Source organism: Solanum tuberosum, unplaced genomic scaffold (genome assembly GCF_000226075.1).
Source record: "Solanum tuberosum cultivar DM 1-3 516 R44 unplaced genomic scaffold, SolTub_3.0 scf00204, whole genome shotgun sequence".
In the NCBI taxonomy this organism is placed as follows: domain Eukaryota; kingdom Viridiplantae; phylum Streptophyta; class Magnoliopsida; order Solanales; family Solanaceae; genus Solanum; species Solanum tuberosum.
In genome coordinates, this window is record NW_006239127.1 from 657,206 (window position 1) to 678,391 (window position 21,186).

At 29.9% G+C, this 21,186-nt stretch overlaps 1 long non-coding RNA gene across 1 annotated transcript; it reads left to right on the forward strand.

The window, feature by feature from the left end:
- Window positions 1-444: 444 nt before the first annotated feature.
- LOC107062143 (uncharacterized) lies at window positions 445-19,547 on the forward strand. Its single transcript, XR_001474457.1, has 12 exons — window positions 445-600; window positions 2,460-2,517; window positions 7,813-7,872; window positions 12,585-12,738; window positions 12,963-14,777; window positions 14,865-14,958; window positions 15,309-15,435; window positions 15,520-15,680; window positions 15,803-15,926; window positions 17,018-17,333; window positions 17,466-17,624; window positions 19,442-19,547. It is a non-coding gene; the product is annotated as an uncharacterized lncRNA (long non-coding RNA).
- The last annotated feature ends 1,639 nt before the right edge of the window (window positions 19,548-21,186 follow it).

Below are 21,186 nucleotides of genomic sequence, written 5' to 3' on the forward strand. Positions count from 1 at the left end.
ATTTTGCCCCTTTGGTTAAAAATAATAATTGATGTACCCTTTTGGAATTTTTGTCAAATTTTTTTGCCCTTTAGGCTCCGGACTCCATCTTCAACCATCTCTTTATTATTTTTTGTTGTAATCTAATTATTTATTTGTTTAATATATTTTTATTAGTATAGACATTGTTAATCAATATTTTTATTTTTACAAAGAAAAAGAAACATAAATTAAGTGGGAAAAAAACAGAAGATAAATAATTAATTAAAGAGATGGACAGACGGGGTAAAATTTTGTACTTTATGGATATATTTTGTTAAATTGTTCCATAGGAACAAATTTGGATACATACCGTGTGGACAATTTATTTAGTTTTCTCTTTTATTTGTATTCTATAGAAAAAGGGATATTAAATCAAATATACAAGGGCAAATTATAACTACTATACTGGAATTTGTTGATATCCGTGCACTCATGCTCAAACCAAGGCTGCATTTTTTTTATACTCTAGAAGCATCTACATTTTTCTCCACTCTTCCAATGAAAATAAATAAATATCTCATTTGCATCAGTTTTCTTAGATTTTCAAGACTAAAGGGTTAAGACATTTAGTGTTTCCAGGTATGTTTTATTCGCATTTTTTGCTTTAAATCTCTTTCGATTAACTTTTTCAATTTTCAATTTTTGAGTGACCATTCTTTTTTCTTGCTCTTAATCAGTCCTTTTCAAATATTCAAAGATGGTTTCTGTTCACTTTCTTAATTGGATATTACAACCCTAGGTCGTTTTCTTTTTTCTTGCTCTTATTAATCAATCCTCTGTTTACTTTCTTAATTGGATATTACAACCCTAGGTCATTCCAAAAATATGAACTGATAAAAAATTAAGAACTCTGTGTTTTCTTCTATCTTCTATTTTGTTAAAATTATCTCTCTCTTAGATTTAGGATAATTCAGATTTCTATGTTCTCTTGTGCTCGTGTTTAATGGTATAACAGAGCCTTCATCTTTAGTATTGAGACACTCATATAGCTAAAGCATCACAACAAATGCAGTCGCTTTCTTATGAAATATTCTTGCCAAAGAAGAATACCTAACAACCAACATAAATGATATAGTAAAAATATGGCTTTAAGTTATAGTAGAAATTAAATTTTCAAGAAAATAGATGTGAGTTCCAATAAATCCTTTTATCTTACCAGTATACTAATAGTAATTCTTAAACTTTGAGTAAATAGGAATATAACGTGAATATCCCTAGAGTGCAGGTGTTTCATGGTTGATTTCTCTTACACTTGGATTATTTGTATGCTTAATTGGTAGTATTTGTACTGGATGGCTGGTGGAGCACTATTTGTTAATAGAAATAAAGCTTTTCGACCTCTTCTGTATTATGTGTTTTCTGTCTTTCTCTCCAGAAATTTGTGTCTTCTGGTGCTTTTATCGTTAAGCTTTTTCTATATGGTCAAATCAAATGTTTATTAGACACTAAAATATCAATGTTCATCAAGAAGTTGTACATGTAATTTTTGCTCTTCAAGAGCTGGGAGGCTTAGATTCATACTTCTATAATTACTATTATATATTAATTAATTAATTAGTGAAGGGATCATACTATGTTGAAACCTAATCTTGCCATATATTAACCGTATTTGGGTTCTAAGCATTCTCGAGTTTATCATTAGTCATCTTACTGACCAAGGACGACCAATGGCAGATTTGTAATTATACTCAGCATAAAGGGTAAATGATAAATATCTATGATACAATATCTTACTCCAAACCAAGGGCAAATTCGTCATTAAATTAGTTTTATATCTATTCTTTTATTGCACTTGTCACTCAACATCCCCAAATCATTTTACGCAAAAAAGGAACACTCAACTTTATTCCAGAAGCATCCACACTGCTCTATTTTTCTCTCGAATGAAGTACAATTTTCTTTGCACTGATGATTGTACCAATTTGCGGTTAGTATATCTCCCAATTTTTACCTAAGCTATCTCTTGATTCTCTTCAAATTTCAATTTGGTAGCTGAATTCATAGGTGTTTTTTTATATTTAACATATTTCCTTGCCATGATCTTTGTTTTTTCCAAACTTTTGAAAACTATACTTTCCTTTCTTTCATCTTCTCAATCGGGTGATCCAACTCATGCATGTTTTTATCTCAATTTTCTGTCAATTCTCTTCATGCTTTCAAAGTTTATGAATATGAAATTCCTAGATTATATTGTTAATTATTATTTCGTCTAATCCTTTCTCTCCAATATTCTTCAACCTTCATCCCTTCCCTTTAGTTTCTGTGTTGCGTTATTTATTACTTTTGTATGATCTTTATTTTTATTTCGAATTTCAATGTTAATTTGGTTGTGTTGTATCAATGTTGATATTGAAAAGTTAAATGGGTGTTTATTTCCTTGTTCTTTTTCTGATACTTTTTTGTTTTTTTACTACTTTATTTCATCTTCTCTTTTCCAGACAGTTCATCTTGCCATTGTTTCAAGTTTGTTTAGTTTTTTGGTTCTTTCAGTTTCAGGTAAGTTATCAGTCTCTCCTTCACATTACTCCAATTCTATATGGAAGTTCATGAGGCATTACTATTATTGTTATAATATAACTTTAGGGATACTCATCATACAATCTATTGTCTGCTTCTGCCTAGCCTTAGCTTCCTCATCATTTCTCATAAGATTCGATGCCTCATTAGCATTTGCAATTTATTAACAGAAGATTCAGCCCATAAATGCCTCTTAAATAAACCTTAAGTGACTTTCACATGAAAATCAGTAGGAAGTCGAACAAAATTAAAAAAAATTGCACCATTTCACATGTTTATCATTAACTCTTATCAGTCTCAAAATAAATGCACCAATGTTGCAACTGAGAGTAATAAGCAACGAACAATCACATTATAGTTATAATACCTCACAAAATTTAAATTTGAAATAGAATCACTAGGAACAATCTCTTTGATTTTTTAAGAATAAACCTTCAATCAATACATCAGTAGTCTTTTTATCTTCATTTCTATCCTTCTCTTCTCATTCATTCTTCTTAACTCTATGCTCACTGTTGACACCCAATTTTGGACCTCCACAATATATATTAATCATCGAGCTTCTTAAATTCCAAATGATTTGAAATAATCAACTTTATAAAAATCAAAATATTTTTCAAATTATTTTAAATAGTTTTGTCACTTTTTACGATTTTTAAATAATATATATGTTTTAGATAATTATGCATATAATTAGTATATTTTATAAATGTTCGAGAATTGTCTCAAAAAGATTTTAATTTTACTTAATTAGTTGGTCAAGTGGTGTAGTAATTAATACTTATATTTTTGAGTTATTGGTTTATGATTAAGTTAATGATTTTTATTTGTTAAAATTAAGAAGCTCGTTAATTAATTAATATCTAATTCATCTTATTCAGGATTTAGCCGAATTTGTTAATTTAACTCAATTTAGCTATTTCTTAAATTTAGCTATTTCTTAAACTCCAGGATATAACTCATCTTGGACCTCCCCTTCTTGGACCCTTTTTAGACCAACTTTGGGACAATCCAGCAGCCCATTGATACCTCAATTCCCAGCCAGCCCACTTTCAATTGTTCACAAAAGAAGCCCACTAATACAACATACCAAAGACCCATCAGATACAAGATACAGCAAACCAGAAACGACCCCACCCCTATACTCCTCATTCTTCGTCTCCTTCAACCCAACGAAACCCAGAAAACAATCAGAAATACGCAGCCCATTGCGAGCAGCCCAGAAGTGCTGCGAAACCGAATCCAGCGACCCGAGTCCAGCAGCGACGAGTCCATCTCGTATGAGGACCGTTGTCGAATTTTCCAGGTGTTGCCATCTTAATGTCTCGCTTGTCCTTGTTCAAGATCGGACGACTCTCTTTTCAATTCCGTTGGAGATTTGTACCAATTTCAGCTCCAACCTTATCCTCTAGGAAGGAATTCGAATTTCGAATCCACGCTTTTCCCCCCAAAACCGAACCCTATTCTTCCTCTATTTAAACTCCATCTTCATTCATTATTTAGGGGGTGGGGAAAAAAGTCAGGGAAGGGTTTTCTTTATTTTTGGATTTTGAGAGGTTTTAGGCTTGGTTCTTTGACAATACTCATTTTATATTCAAGAAATTTGAAAACGATTTTCTAATTCTAAGTTTTGAGAAAGGTTTTGTCTGAAGTTACTTTGAAATTCTTGGTTTGCTGCTCGGGTCGAAGTTGTGCGAGAAGTCGCTCTCTTTCAAGTTCGTGTCGTCCAGTCACTGCTCCGAAAGAGGTGATATTTTGTTTCTTTTGTCTTGTTCTTTGTCTAATATGATGCTTTGGTTCATATATGGTATTAATATTATAGTTTGTTCAGTTTGTTTTTTTTTATTTCATCTTAAATTGAATCAGTTTGCATTGTATTTTTGGAATTACTAGTTGACTTTGAATTATAAAATCAACGTTGCCAATTTAATTTGTCTTTGTTAGTTTAAGTAGTGACTAAATCGAGAAGCTCTTATTTTTTGGCCCTATGCTTGTCCTACTATTCTTGAAAAGGAAGTATTGAATATTAGCCTAACCTCATGTATTTGATCTCTGCTCCCGACTTTGGACTACAATATTTCCCTTTGAGTTTGGAGCCTTTACATTAAATTTCTCTACTCATCATATATCCGGTTTAAGTCCTTAATTTGTTGAATGAATAATCGAATACCAATTAAAATCTTTTGTTGGTTTAGCATGAGTCCTGCAAATGACTAAAATTGCATAAGGTGTTCATCCCCTTCTTATTTTGTTTCTTACATTGTCCTCTTGCTTAAATGGGGTAAAATATATATTTTCCATAATGCTCATATTATTATCTTGGAATCATCGGGATGGAAGCTATGTATTTTTAGGTTAGAATAATACATTCCAAATATATCTCGATAGCGTGAACACAGCCACAACTATAATTCCTTCTCTTCTTTGATAGTTTAGGATCTATAATACATTGTTTTCTTGTAATATATCAATTGTGGCCTATAAATTTTGTATTGTGTCTTCTAATGGCTTTTCTGGGACATTTAAGAGGACCAAATATGTTCCATATTACTTAGGAGGGGGCTGCCAGCCTTTAATTTGCTCCATATGTTTAATATATGGCTTTCTATAGTTTGCCATTTTAGTGTTTAAGTAGATATAGTCTTATCATCTTCATCTTTAATGCTTTGACGTTCTCTACTTAAGTTCTCAGGTAGACATATATGCGATAAAATGGAGTGTTTATTGAATTAGCTCGACCTCTCTGTTTTAGTGTGATGTCGTTTAAAGGTCTCAAATTGTAAACTTATTATTTGTTTGTTTCATTCACTTTGATTTAAGTATAAGTTTGGTCCCTGCTCATTTAGGTTGTTACTCGTTAGTTCTTTATGATCATCAAGCTTGTAATGTTGTTGGAATTTGTAAATTAGGATGTTTTCTATCCCACCTATAATAATGTGTGCTATAGATAACTAAGGTTTTGCTGGTTATTTTCACAAACACACAAGATTCTGATGCCTCTGTTCTGGTCGATGTCATACTTACATTTAGTTAGCGATGTTTACTGACTTGTTTGATGCCAGATAATCGATCTTGTCCCTTACTTGAGTTTTGTTGCCTTCAATTAAAGTATTTCAGAGTCTGAATTTGTTTTAAGTTTCAGACAAATTTGATAAGATTTGGTAATGAATAACTTCTCACTCCTTTCCCTTCCCATTTATCGTGTGAATATTGACATTTTAATTTAAAGGTAATATAGTTGTTGCATCTGTGACTTTTTTATTTATTTATTATTTTTTCTTACTTTCAATGAAATGATCGTAGCTACTACCATCTAATTAACTCTTATCTTTCATATGAAAAGGTGAGAAGTTTATATGTGATAATGTTCTCTTCTTCTATGTCTCACTTTATGCCATTTCTTTTAAAAATCGATGTCCATTTAGTTGAATATTCCTTTCAGATTAGTATCCAATTTGTTGAAAGTGTTAATTTAATCATGTCAAGGATAGGTGGTATTAAAATGATTTTTAAGAGTCTAGTGCCTTTTATTCCTCTTTCATTTTTTTTTTACTTTTTTTAATAAATTATCTTACCTCTCGTTGTGGAGATTCCAAATGTGGACTTGCATATATTTATTAGCTTAGGTGCTTTATCATGATTTGGATTAATTCTTATATGTGTGTTTTATGATGCATGTGAAAATCGATGGGTCCAATATGGACTCCATTCCTGCATATCTTCGAGTTGGTTCATTTCTGAGTCAACTCCATCATGATTCAAGTGAAGTGGAAGCAAATATCCGGGTCTTGAAAGTTGAAACACGGGTTCAAGGAATTCAGAAATGCATAAACAACATCCCACTTTTGGACCACAGTGAATTTAGGCCAAAAGGACCTAAATTCAATCTCTCCCTTACTCTTTAATTATTTAATTGTAATTACTTATTGTTTGTTGTTTAACTCTAACTTTAAAATTATTAATTAACTTAATTAGATTCCCCAAAAGATGAGTTATTTTCTTTGTGTCGGTTTAATTTTAATACATTTCATGTTTTTGTGTTTATTTATTTTATTAATCAAGTATATTGGTCAAAATTTTATATTTTCAATTAAGTTAAAATTTTGGTTCTTAAAAAGAGATGTTCTTTAATACTTTTCATTTAATCACTTTTTTTACTCATTTTAAAATTGTTGTAATTTAAAGTATTTTTTCTCAAATAAACTTTAAAAAATGTTAATCAAAACCTTTTCAATTAATTGAATATATATATATTTATACACACACTTACTTAGTCATTTACTCAAAAGGATTAGTCGAAACTTTTATTCTTCAATTAATTTAAAATGGTTCCATGCTTAAATTAACTAATTTGGTTTAAATTATTATTTTAAAAAGTGTATCAAATCATTTCTAATTAATCTAGCTTTGTTAAAATTCTATCCATTCGCACCTTAATTCAAATGTTTCATTTTAGGTCCATTTCTCTAAAATGAAATAATAGAAAATGTGTCATTTATTTAATTATTTTTCTCGAAGTCAACCAAATATTGTACAGTATTATTCTTAAATCATTTTTCTAAAAATAGTCAAAATATATTTTTGTCAAATCACAGGTCAACCGCATGTTAGCGGACACTTCGAATGCTTAAACCCTTCTCGAAGTATAAATTGAACCCCGAACCTTCTTTGGTATTTTCAAATGATTTTTTCTGTTTTAAATCTTTGAAAATTATAAGTTTTCTTGATTTCTTTAAAAAATTAAGTGGCGACTCTTTTCTAAGTATTTTTCTCAAATTGTTTTATACTTAGAACATTTCAAAAAGTGATTTTTCTAGAAATAGTCAAATTACGGCACAACACTCACTCGCCAGAATCAGATTCTTCAAAAAATACACTACATTTGGAGAATCTGACACGCACCCACTGATTTTTTTGAAGAGTTCGCGCAACATAGGTTGAAAGATACATTGTATGTTACATGAATCATAAAGTGATTTTTCGGGCAATAAAACTTCCAGTTGATACAGTGTTGTCATAGGAAGCTTACAACTTGGTTCTTTTGTTCCAGTACATAAATTGCACATTAATTTTTGTTTGTTATTCTCTACTTATCAATTATTGAGACTTAAATAGAAAAAAATTATATGTTGTTTGTTACTATTTTCATTCCATACTCTCTTCTGCAATACTTTTTAAATCAACCTCATATTTTTAGCATTTTTTACTTTTTTCTCTGTTATACATGCCTATTATATTAGATTTAATATATGATTTGAACTGTTAACTTTACAGAATTATCACTTCGTTGCGGTATTTGTTCGCTCCTGTGTTTCACTTTTCTCTCGGTGTGTGGTAAGTATTACTCAACTAATCTCTTATTTAAAATTATTACTATTATTTGCCAGATAATTATTTTGTGTAAAATTATTTTGATCCCAAAGATGTCAGGTAATATAAACCATAAAAATATGCATGCTTTTGAAAATTCAAATGCGGATAGAAATGCTAGGAGACGCGAATTATACAGATTGATGCCACCTGAGGAAAAAGAAATTCTTCTGGCACGTCGTCACGCAAAGAGAGCTGAAGGGAGAAAACATAACTTATCTGAAAATTCAATGAATAATGATTTGGATACTACATCATCTTCTAATTCCACCATTGTTTCTAATATAAAACATAAAAATGTGCATGCTTTTCAAAAATCAAATGAGGATAGAAATGCTAGGAGACGCGAATTATACAGATTGATGCCATCTAAAGAAAAAGAGATTCTTCTGGCACGTCGTCACGCAAAGAGAGCTGAAGGGAGAAAACATAACTTATCTGAAAATTCAATGAATAATGATTTGGATACTACATCATCTTCTAATTCCACCATTGTTTCTGTTGTACAAAGTTCTAATCTTATTATGAGAGAACCCATGTTGCTCCTATCAGAAATAGGTAGTACTATGCCAATCAGAATTAATTATATCAATTAAAAGAAGTATCAAATTGTCAATTTTGTAAAGCCAAAAATTTGAATATGAACCGCCTGCATTTAGTTGTAGCAATGGTTCTGTTCAATCAACTTCACATGAGATTCCAATAGAATTAAAGAACCTTTATCTGGAAAATATAGAACTATCAAAACATTTTAGAACTTACATTAGAACGTACAATAATATATTTGCTTTCACATCTCTTGGAGTAACTTATGACAAAGAATTAGCAAAAAGAAATAATGGTATTTATACTTTTTGGGTTCAAGGTCAGATGTATCATTTCATTAATGACTTGATTCCTACCGATAAAAAAGAAAAAAATCTTCAGTTATATTTCTTTGATAGTGAAAGTGAATTACGAAATCGAATGGCATGTTCAAATAAATTAAATGAGTATGTTGTGAGAACTTTGATGGAAATATTAAAAATTAATCCATACTCTGTGCTTTTAAAATCTTTAGTAGATGTTCCACAACTATCTGATTTTTATATTGCACTTAAGTGTGATTCTGGCTTAGATCAGCGTATATATAACTTACCAACAGTATCAGAAGTTGCAGGAATATGGGTAGAACAAGATATTACTAATTCTACTCCTACACCACATATTCGAATATATACAAAAAGTGATAAAAGTCAATTGGTAAATTATTATTACGGTTGTTATGATCCATTGCAATATCCATTGCTATTTCCATATGGTCAAGGTGGATGGCACTGTGGTGTTAAGAAAATTAAATGTTCTTCAAGAACATCAACACAAATATATTGCAAACAAGAACAACTACCAAGTATAAAAAATATGTGTTCAATAGATGGACTGCTTAACATGGAAGCCAAAGTTATGCTAAAAGAAAAGCACAAACGAGACGCTATTTCTTGTCGTGAATATTATTGTTACAAACTTCAAATAAGAGATGATGAAAATATAGTCTTGCATGCAGGAAGATTATTCCAACAATATGTAGTAGATGAATGGATAAAAATTGAAAGTCAACGATTAGACTTTGCTTCTTTTAATCAAGATTTAATTAGAACTGATGTGTTAGATGAAATTTTGGATGTTTTACGTAAGGGGGAAAGAGAATCTTCACATATAGGAAAACAACACATACTTCCACTTAGCTTTACTGGAGGTCCAAGAGATATGCGTAGACGGTATATGGATGCTATTGCATTAGTGCAACATTTTGGAAAACCTGATATATTTTTTACTATAACATGTAATCCTTCTTGGCCCGAAATAAAAGAAAAACTTATATCGACTGATGAGGTATAAAATAGGCCTGATCTGGTTAGTAGAGTGTTTGGGGCAAAAATAGAAGAATTGAAAAATGATATAATGAAAAGGCATATATTTGGTAAAGTTGCAGCATTTATGTATACAATAGAATTTCAAAAACGAGGACTTCCCCATGCTCATTTTCTTATTATACTAAATGAGAATTACAAATTACTAACTCCAGAAGCATATGATCGATTTGTATGTGCTGAAATACCAGATGAAAATATATATCCCTATTTATACTCACTTGTTACACAACACATGATGCATGGTCCTTGTGGTAAGTTGAATCCAACAAATTCTTGTATGAAAAAAAAAGGACGTTGTAAAAGTAAGTATCCTAAAGAGTTTGTAGAACAAACAACTAAAGGAAAAAATTCATACCCAATTTATAGAAGACGAAATACAGGAAAAAGTGTGAAAATTAGAGGACACTTTCTTGATAATTCATGGGTTGTTCCTTACCATCCATATTTACTTTGTAAATTCAACTGCCATATAAATGTAGAGATTTGTTCGGATATAAAAGTTGTTAAGTACATTTATAAATACATTTGCAAAGGACATGATAAAATAGCATTTCATATACAGACTAATGATGTAAACCTAGAGATAGATGAAATAAAAGAATATCAATCTGCTAGGTGGGTATCACCACCTGAAGCTGCATGGAGAATATTCGCTTTTCCTATTAGCAAAATGAGTCCAACTGTATATCATCTACAACTACATCTTGATGGACAACAACTTGTTTCCTTCAAAAGTACCGACAACATTAGTAAAATTGCAAGTAATCCCATGATAAGAAAAACAATGTTAACTGGGTTTTTTTTAATGAACAAATCAAACAAAGAAGTTATGGACCTAAATTTATTATATCGTGAATTTCCAGAACATTTTTTATGGTCAACATCAGATAAAATGTGGACACGTCGTAAACGAGGTCATGTTATTGGACGTGTAGTGACATGTCATCCAACCGAGGGAGAAAGATACTAGCTTAGACCTCTTTTAATGAATGTAAGAGGGCCAAAATCATATGAAGATTTGCGAACTGTAAATGGAGTACAATATAATTCATTTAGAGAAGCTGTAGAGAGAACTATTACTTTGTGATAATAATTTGGTAGAATGCATGTCTGAAGCTGCAAGTTATCAAATGCCATCCAGTTTAAGACAATTATTTGCTATGTTATTGATTTATTGTAATCCAACAAATCCTAGAGAATTATGGGAAATATTTGAAAGCCCAATGTCTGAAGATTTCAAAAAAAGTTCTAACATAAATGTAAGAGAAATACGTTATAAAGTATTAAATTGCATTAATGATGTTCTTCATTCAATGGGTCGTGACAGTAATGAATTTGAACTAATTTCAGAATATATCAAACCTTCATCAATAGCAAGAGAAGCTAAAGAAGTTCATTATGAAAGAAATATCATTGTTAGTGAGGAAGATTTATTATTAAAAATAAATTAAACATTGAACAGAGAAAGGCTTACGATATTATTCTTGATAGAGTATTGTCAAATAAATTTGGGGCATTCTTTATTGATGGTCCTGGTGGAACTGGTAAAAGTTTTTTATATCATGCTTTATTTGCTATAGTAAGACACAAGGGGTTTATAGCTTTAGCAACTGCAAGTTCTAGCGTTGCAACTTCACTTCTTCCCGGAGGTCGAACTGCTCATTCTCGATTTTAAATTTCTATTGATGTCAATGAAAATTTTACTTGCAATATTAGTAAACAAAGTTTGCTAGCATCTTTAATACGAGATGCACGATTAATTGTGTGGGACAAAATTTCAATGGCAAAAAAGAAAATGGTTGAAGCATTTGACTTACTTTTAAGAGATCTAATGGAAACTAATACATTATTTGGTGGTAAAATAGTTGTTTTTAGTGGTGATTTCAGACAAACTCTTCCTGTTGTTCGTAGTGGAAAAAAAGAAGATTTTAATCGTGAAAATTTATTGTGTTCTGAAATTTGGAATCAACTGGAAATATTATAGTTATCGAAGAATATGCGTGCAACTAAAGATCCTGAATTTTGTGAATATTTAATGAGAATTGGTGATGAAAAAGAAAAACAAATGACCATGGAAAAATTGAAATTCCTCATTCTCTCATTATTCCTTTTACTTCTGAAAAAGAATCTCTAAATCTTCTCTTTAGAAATACTTATCCTGATTTATACACATGTTGTACAAAAACTTCGTTTATTACTTCTTGTGTTATTGAATCCTTGTGAGGGTTTATGCAATGGGACACGGTTAATATGTAATGATTTTAAACCTCATGTTATTAGTGCAACAATATCTAGCGGTGATTTTAAAAATACACATGTATTTATTCCACGAATACCACTCATGACTTCAGAAGATGAAAAATTGCCTCTTCCTTTTAAGAGAACACAATTTCCTGTACGATTATGTTTTGCCATGACTATAAATAAAGCTCAAGGACAGACATTAGATTTTGTTGGTATATATTTACGCGAACCTGTCTTCTCTCATGGACAATTGTATGTTGCTTTATCAAGAGCAACAAGTTCTCACAATGTTAAAGTATTAATTAGACCACCTATAATTGATGAAAATGATGATCATTCAACATATAATGTTGTCTATAATGAAATTATTGAAAAGGCCTTTTCTTGAACTTTGTGCTTTAATTTGCAATGGTAAATCTCATATATATATTTTATTTTTTTTGTTTATGTATATTATAATATTGCTTTCATTATACATTTACCTTTAGCTTATCCTCTTATAATGTATTTTAATTGCAGATATTTCAACATGGCGGAAAGATATACCATCAATATGATCACTCCAACTACTAAAAATTGGACATGTAAGGTCCAAGTTGTTGATAAAAGTCGACCAAGGGACAACAAAGATAAAACCACAAAATACCAACTCTTAATTCTACAAGATGAAGAGGTATTTTATTTTTATTATTAATATATTATTGATTTTAAAAGCCTGACAAGATGAAGAGGTATTTATTTTTATTATTAATATATTATTGATTTTAAAAGCCTAACTTTAATTGAGTTAACCAAATAATCCATCATTTTATATTTTTACTTTAATAATATGAAAAATAATAAGATAACTTTTAAATTTTACACAACTAATCAAACTTTTTACAAATTCTTTTACAGGAGAATCAAGTTCAGGCCACTATTTTCAGTATTGATATAACATATTTTGAAAAAGAATTTGCTCCTTTCAAGACTTACTTGGTATCTATTGCATTTGTGAAAGAACCACTTCTTGGATATGAAAATCCACTTAACAAATTCATTTGGACACTCGATAAAAACACCATTGTTGAACCAGTTGAAGAGGTCAAACCTCCAGAGGATCCATTACCACCACCAACCCGACTAGCTGTTGCCACATTTGACACTTTTGAGTATCAACCCAAAGAATTTGAATTTGGTATTTATAAACAAATAAGAATGGAAGTTTGTCGAAACAGAATATTCCTAGGAGTTTCTTTATTGGTTCTTTTTGGTAGACATTATTCTGGTTTATGCTACATCCGTTGGTCTTCTCTACTTTCATGGTTTGAGTTGAAATTTAATTTCAAGTTGCTTTGGATTACCTTTTACATTGATAAACATATATATATACATATATATATATATATATATTTCTATATTGGAGCTTTGTATAATGTATATATGTTGAGGGATGCTACGTTGATTGTATAATTCAGTTTTGTTGTGCATAAAATACAACGAAATCCTTGTTCAACAGTTTTTAAGGGATTTCTTGCATTAATTCTTACCTCGTGGTGCTCTCGTGCATGTGCATGTCCATATACAGATAGACAAAGAACGAAAGGACTATGCAAAAGAAGTTTGGTATTAGGGAAAGATTGGTATTTTCAGTGGGTCTAGCTTTCTTATAACTTTTGTATGAACTACCTTATTACATGATGATGGTTGTACTTTTAGGAGTGTTATTGTTTGTTTTTGCAAAGATTGTCTTTTTCTTCTTCTTTTTGGTTTGTTTGTGCATCTTCCCCTCTCTTTTGTTTAAGTAATGTAATTGAATGCCTTGTCCCTTTGAATCATTCTGAAATAAAGGTTCAATTTTTATAAGGATTGATCTTCTTCCTAATTTCTTCCTGCCCTTTTTATTTTAGATAAATTAACTTCCCAATATTGTGGACATAGTCTGTTAAAGGGGAATATACTGCTTACCCTATTTGATTTATTTCCTCTGCTATGATTTTGTGTTATTTCTTAAAGATCAACATTGAATTTTGATCAACAGCTAATGATATCCAAGTTTATTGAGGTTCCTGGTAGATATTGAGTTCTTGTCATGGTGTATTTCTTTTTCATACCTACTTTGATTTGTTGTACTCGTAGGGATAAGATTTGCGATCACTCTGCCTCCCCTTAACCCACATGTTTGATTTCACTAGGTTGTTGTTTGAGTTTTTCCGTCTTTCCACGAAAATTTCATTTTTTATTTATTAATTAAGCAGTTTTAAACTAAGTTCTCGATAAGTAACTCTTACAAAGTTGGAAAAACCATGTTTGAGGTTTTATATCTTCTCCTTTATTAGTCTCTCATATGTTCATCTGCTTATGATATTGATAATAGTAAGTCGATCACCTTAGAACCAATACCAAAGATGTTTATGTTGCAGTCCATATTGTATGTAGTTGATCAATTTCACTGTCTTATATTCTGACTTTTATAGGACAAAAATGTTGGTATTTTTTTTATAATAATCTAATTTGAATTTTATTATTTATAATATAATGTTTTTACAATATCACATATCTTCTATAATTTTATTTTAATATTTGAAAACATCCTTCAGAGCATATGCAGGAAAAAACCAACAAAACTAACACTTTGGGAGGACTTTATTGATCATGAGGGTGTTAAACTTTTCAATCAACTTCATGATTACCCGATCATTCTTGCTAGGAGAATTGGGAAATCATCCTCAGGTAAAAGTGCAAATAAATTTATTTTTTTCTTTTTTGAAAAATAATATGACATGATGAAACTAAAATCACATATTCAAATGCACGTAGGAACGTCAAATAGATTCGTTGGTTTGACGAGCAAATTCAATACTACAATTGAAATCAATCCTCCATATCCACAGGCTGCTGAGTTAAGGACATGGTAATATACATTTTTATTTAATGCATCAGAATTTCAGAATATTTTAAGATATAAAACACATCTTTAATCTTATTACAATCACAAAGTTTTAAAATTTCACTTTTATTTCTTTGTTGGTTTGACGAGCAAATTCAATACAACAATTGAAATCAATCCTTCATATCCACAGGCTGCCGAATTAAGGACGTGGTAATATATATTTTTATTTAATGCATCGAAATTTCAGAATATTTTGAGATATAAAAAACATCTTTAATCTTACAATCACAAAGTTTTGAAATTTCACTTTTATTTCTTTTATTTTGGATGAGCTAATATTAATAATTTTTTGTATTTTTACTTGTTTATAGGATCAAAACAATTGAAACAAAGCTTGTTGCTTATAAGATGAAAAGTACAACTCTAATAGGCTCTATTATGTTGATTCCATTTGAGGATGAGGTTATATCTGTGGCTAACATCCAAGCAAAACCTCCGGTAAGAACAACAAGTATATTATTCTATTTTTCCATTTTTTTTTATTTTCAGTAAAAAATAATATTAGGTATATTGAATTTGAAGGGACAAGTATTTAATGTTGAGGCTGAATTGTCCCTTCCAAGTAAGGATCAACTCTTTAGTGTGTTAGCATGCTCAAATTGTAAGCAATTGTTCACAAGATATAATGTGTGAAGGGAAATCTACTGCACAAGTTGTCACCGATCCACACATCTTATTCCTAGGTATATTTGCTCTTCTACAAAATTAATAATAACTAATTAAGATTATTTATTTTGTTTGTTCAAAGAAATACATGTCTTACCTAACCATTATTTTTAAATTTTTTCATTAATTATCAAAACAGATGTCAATTTGAAGTTACTATTAAGGACAACAACGGTTTTGCAACAGCTATTGTTTCGGATGAAATTGCAGAGAAATTGTTGCACCTCACTTCAGAAGAAATTTATGAAATTTTCTTCGTCAAGGTACATATTACTTTTTTCGCACCAACTAATCACAAAGAACTTGTTGTGATTTTGTATTTTCATTGTTTCTTATTTCTTCTCTTCAACACAAGCTTGTAACAATTAAGGGAATGTACGATGAGAATGTTCTAACTCACTACTGTCTAAATGATTAGCACAAAAGCATGTTCAAAATTGAAATTTTTTCTTTTACCATCTTAATAAACTCGGTATGTCCTTTATAACAAGTGCTCTAGCAGGAGAGTCGCAATATACTGATGTGTTTGATGATACATTTCTGAAATCTTACTGCTCTCATTGACAAATAAGGATTGTAATAGTTGAGCACTTATGAAGTTATGGTAGTATATAATCGATTTATGATGATACACCAACCTCAAAGATATTTTTGAAAAGGTTAAGTTATAATATAGTAATAGATTTCCTTATGATCAAGTGAACATATGACTTCCTTAACTTGAAAAGGATACTATAGCTTTATAGGCTTAGAACTCTAGCATAAGAGAATTTCTAATAAAGATTTATTTTTTTATGTATCATATAAGTTGTCATGACCTTTATAGTTGAAGAACTTGAGCTCACAACTTTCAAACAATATCTCGTGAGTTCCTTATCAAATAACATAGAATGTTGTAGATAATAAGGGAATGGAAACTTACCTTCAATAGACAAATATCTCATGAATTAATTATTAATTACTTATTCTAAGATTACAAATCATATATTTATATTTCTATCTTATTATTTTATTTTATTATATATATATATATTTTTTTTTTTTTTATTATTTTTTTTATATAGAAATGTGAAGCCTTGGACGACCAAGGGCAATCACTTTCTTTAATTCTGTCAAAAATATACTATCTAACTTCTAAGAGTTTCAAATGAATGTATATATGATCATGTGAACATATGGGTTAATTTCAAAATTCATGATCCTTGCATATGCTATTGTTGTTGATCTTCTTTAATGGTAAAATTATCCAATCTCTTTCTATTTGTCTGTTCGCTTTATTTTCTAATTATTATATATATAAAATATAAAATATTAATGATTTTGTTATTATTAATCAAATTTTTTCATTTTTCAGAAAGAAACATTATTGCTCCAAAATGTGGAAGATCAATTGAACGGCAAGATATTCAACATTCAAATGAAAAGGCTATTCACAAAAAAATTGGATGCAATGCAAAAATTATCCATTTTGTCTTACCTGGAGAAACAAGATGTGATTCATAAACCAATGACATCTACGACAGTCAATGTTACAGATGCAAAAAAAGCGCACAATTGAACATCTTAGTTCAGGGAAAAAAGAATATCCAAGCATGGCAAACAAATATAATCCTTCCACCCACAAACATAGCATGGAAATGAAAAATCATCCCATGAAAAAGAATTAAAAGGTATTTGAATTATTTTGTACATTTTTTAAAACTTCATCTTTGCAATTGACTAATATAAATGGGATTGTATTTATTTTCTTTGACTTCGATTCAGTCTCTAGACACATTTTCTTTTATTGTTTTGAATTGCAGTTGGAACACTTTTTGTTGTGGTTCTTGAAGTGATTTTTTTGGAACTCTGTTGTTGCTGCCACTGGATGTTGTGTTTTGCAAGCTTTTGATGTTGCTATGTGGATGTCTTATGCCCTGTTCTTTTGTAGAAATTGAAAATATGTTCTCCTCTGGTAACAGGTTAGTTAAAAGTTATCTTTTTACAAGTACTCCATTTATCAACTTAAATGAAAATATATTCTTTTTGGTGTTATGATTATTATTATCGCTGAAAACTATTATGTTCATTTTTAGTTCCTAAAATATGATGTAACTTTCCTCTATTGATCTTGTTGAAATAACCACCTTAAACTGATAGAATCAAAAACTACAAACAAAATAACAGTTAGTAATTAAAAACTTGTGAAATCAAACCTATTTGGTAGAATTGTTTGCCTATTTTGATTTATATGACTATTAGACCAATCTCTTACAGTGATTTTCTCCTTTAGTTGATTTGTTTGAGTTTTCCTTATGGCTTACATTGATCATAGGAGAAAACTTTCGATTCTTCCTTTAAAGAGTCAAAATCAAGCGCTAGCTCAAAACTGTGCCTTTCTCAACTTCAGCCAATCAGTGTCTGTTGTATCTCCACCAATTTTTATAAATTTTTGTGACCCATATACTTTTGCCAACTTATCCTACACAAGTCAAATAATAAGCATATATGTGGCTGACAGCTTAAAATTAAGGAAGTCAAATTTATCAATGTTTAAATTTGCTCTTCATGTTAGTTACTGTTGCGGCTTGTATATATCAATGCAGTATGACATCTCTTTCGAGTAATGGTAATTAAAGCAACCACTTAAATAAATCTTTTTCCATCAATGAAGCTTCCCTTACAATTGTTTAGTATATTAAACTCTCATATTTTATACTCATTATTCATCCATATGTAAAAGCTATAACTTTCACATTTTTCTCTATGATATTTTAAGTTTCCAAGTTCCATTTATTGTGATCGCATTGCACTATGTGTAATTAGACAAGTTCTTATTGAAAACATTTAGTTGTGGCTTAGTTGGTTAGTTTCCTTCAATATCAACTCTTCTTACAATTTTATTATTGTGCATGTATGTAATATTGTCAAAATGAAAAAAAGGCTTACTATTGACACAATCACACCACTAACTAAACAGTGAACGTGCAAAATAATGTTTTTCCTTGTAAGTTTTGTTACTACGAACGCCTAAAGAAGAAACTCTTATTTTTAACATTTATTGTTCTAAAAAGGTGTGTGCACTTTTTGTTATATGTGTTGCTTTATGAAAATGTAGAGATGTGTGTTGCTTTTCAAAACCACCTTAAACAAGGAAATGAAGAAAGCAAAAGGCTTTGAAAAAGAAATTTTCAATTAATCTTGATATTATAATCCATGAAACTTTTACAATGTATTGGCTAGTAAAAGTTAGAATCTCTTTTCCCTGTGATAGTTCCATGCCTTGGTCTCTTCAAAAGAAAACAAAACATTTCTCATGCTACTAGAAAGGACTTCATGCATGGTAGGGCATATTGGAGTGGTGTTGATCAGTCATTAAGAAGTAAAAACGATAGTTTTGTTGAATTCGTAGTTCTTGGTGGCCTCACTGTTTTATTTTTACAAGTAAGCAATGTGTCATTTACTTTCAAGTTACGTTCAATAAAAATCATCTTTACGTAAATTATCATTGTTTCTATTGTCAGCTTATCTACTACAAAATGGATAACAACAACATTTCTTATGTTGTTGTTGGGAAGGAAAGAATATGTGAGTTTGTTGAGAGTTAAATGTCTTGGCCATGTGGTTTATAATGCTTCTGTTATTACCGTTACATTGTTTGCTGTTGTTTTTATTGCCTATATTGTCAGAGTTAGATTAAATTATTTATAAATCCTAGACTTGCTAACAGATATATCATGTGTTGTATAAACTATGTGATTCTGTGCTGACATTTAATCCCTCAATTTTAATGTAACAGGTGATTTTGATTTTAAAAAAATGGTCCAGAAGATCCAAGCATGAAAGATGCATCTACTTTTGTCTAATTTAAAATAGTACGTAAATGTATGTAATTAGCACTCCCACATATGAAAATATTAAAACTATGTAAATATCTCACTTTAACATTCACTAGTATGACATTCACATGAATATATAATGAACAAATTTGGCAGCTATAATGTGTTTAAATTAGTAATTTTTCTCATTGAAATATATTTTAGATCCATTATAAATTATACATTGGGACTGTGTTGTTGTTCCTGCCACTACTTTTCTGGAATGTACAGGGAAAGTAGCCACAATGTTTTCTGCCTAACATGTATTCGTATGAGCATAGCATGGCAAATATTAACAATTGAAGAGTATTTAGAAGACACATGTCTGCAGTAAAGTTGTTTCTGTAATGGGAGAAATTAGTTATATAATTACACTTTGAAGTTCATGTGTTTTAAGTCTATTAGATCTGACATTTGTAAAAGATACATATGGTTGTAAAGCAGCATAACCAATGCAATGATCTGTTAACTTTTACACTATATACTCTTATTATGTCATTTAACAACATGAGCCATTTATTTCAATTTTATGTCTCAATTCCCAGGCTGATGTCTTTATTCTTCTCTCAGAAGTCCCTTTTTGCCATTTATAACATGTAAATGTCCTGTGAAAAAAGTGTATTTAAGCAGCTTGTTCTTTCGCTTTCATTTCTAGACTCCCCTCGAAAATTTGGAACTTGTTCTAATAGTTTTTTAGTTTTCTTGTTTTTTTTCTTCTTTCTAAACTCTACATTTTTTATTTTATCATACCTATTCTGCCTGTGTAAAATTAATTATAGAAAGATGTTTCTATTTTAAAAAAATTATTCATTTTATTTTTAAAGAATAACGACAAACTGTGCTTTACAAGTAGATTTTCTGTCGTGCATTCAATATCTATGTAATAATAATCGATTGCCTTCTTATTATGTATCTATTGATAAACTTTGAATAAGGATACTAAATTGTGAATGTTTGCCCAACTTAATATTGAACTAATTGTTGAAACTTGAAAGAAAAATAATAGTGCCTCTCGCTTGTATCTTATTACATGTGGATTCTTTTATCGTGCAGATTAAGAAATGTAATTCGTTACTAAAATTATAGATATTGTATTTTTTGAAATTACAGTTATTTCAAAATATTTTTTACCATGTTTGATTTCAAATACATTTCATAGTAAATCAAACAGAAGTAAAATTATGATAAAATTTTAAACGTTGAGCCCGTGCTTAGCACGGACAACACTCATCTAGTATTAATAAAATAATAAATCCAACCCTGTGCCCAAAGTCACCTGAATATAGGTGACTAATTAGGCAAAATGTTAACTAGATTAGAAATTGTATGTATATTTTTTTTTATTTTTTTTTTAAAAAATTGTATGTATATTACCAGATGGACCACGTGTTTCCTCATATATATCTTCTTCTTTTTTTCAAAAAATAAACTAAAATTGAGATTAGGCGAGAAAAATTTAAGATGAGAAATTGAACTCTTTCACACGATAACCAAGTTAAGATAGTAAACTGAACATATTCTAAACAAATAAACATACCCATTATTTTATATATATATAATACACGTAATTATTTCACATCTCAATAAGTTTACTTTCAAAAACAAGTTCTACTTCCAAAAAAAGAAAACTTCATCAATGGAAGAAGGAAAGTCGAGAAGTTATAAA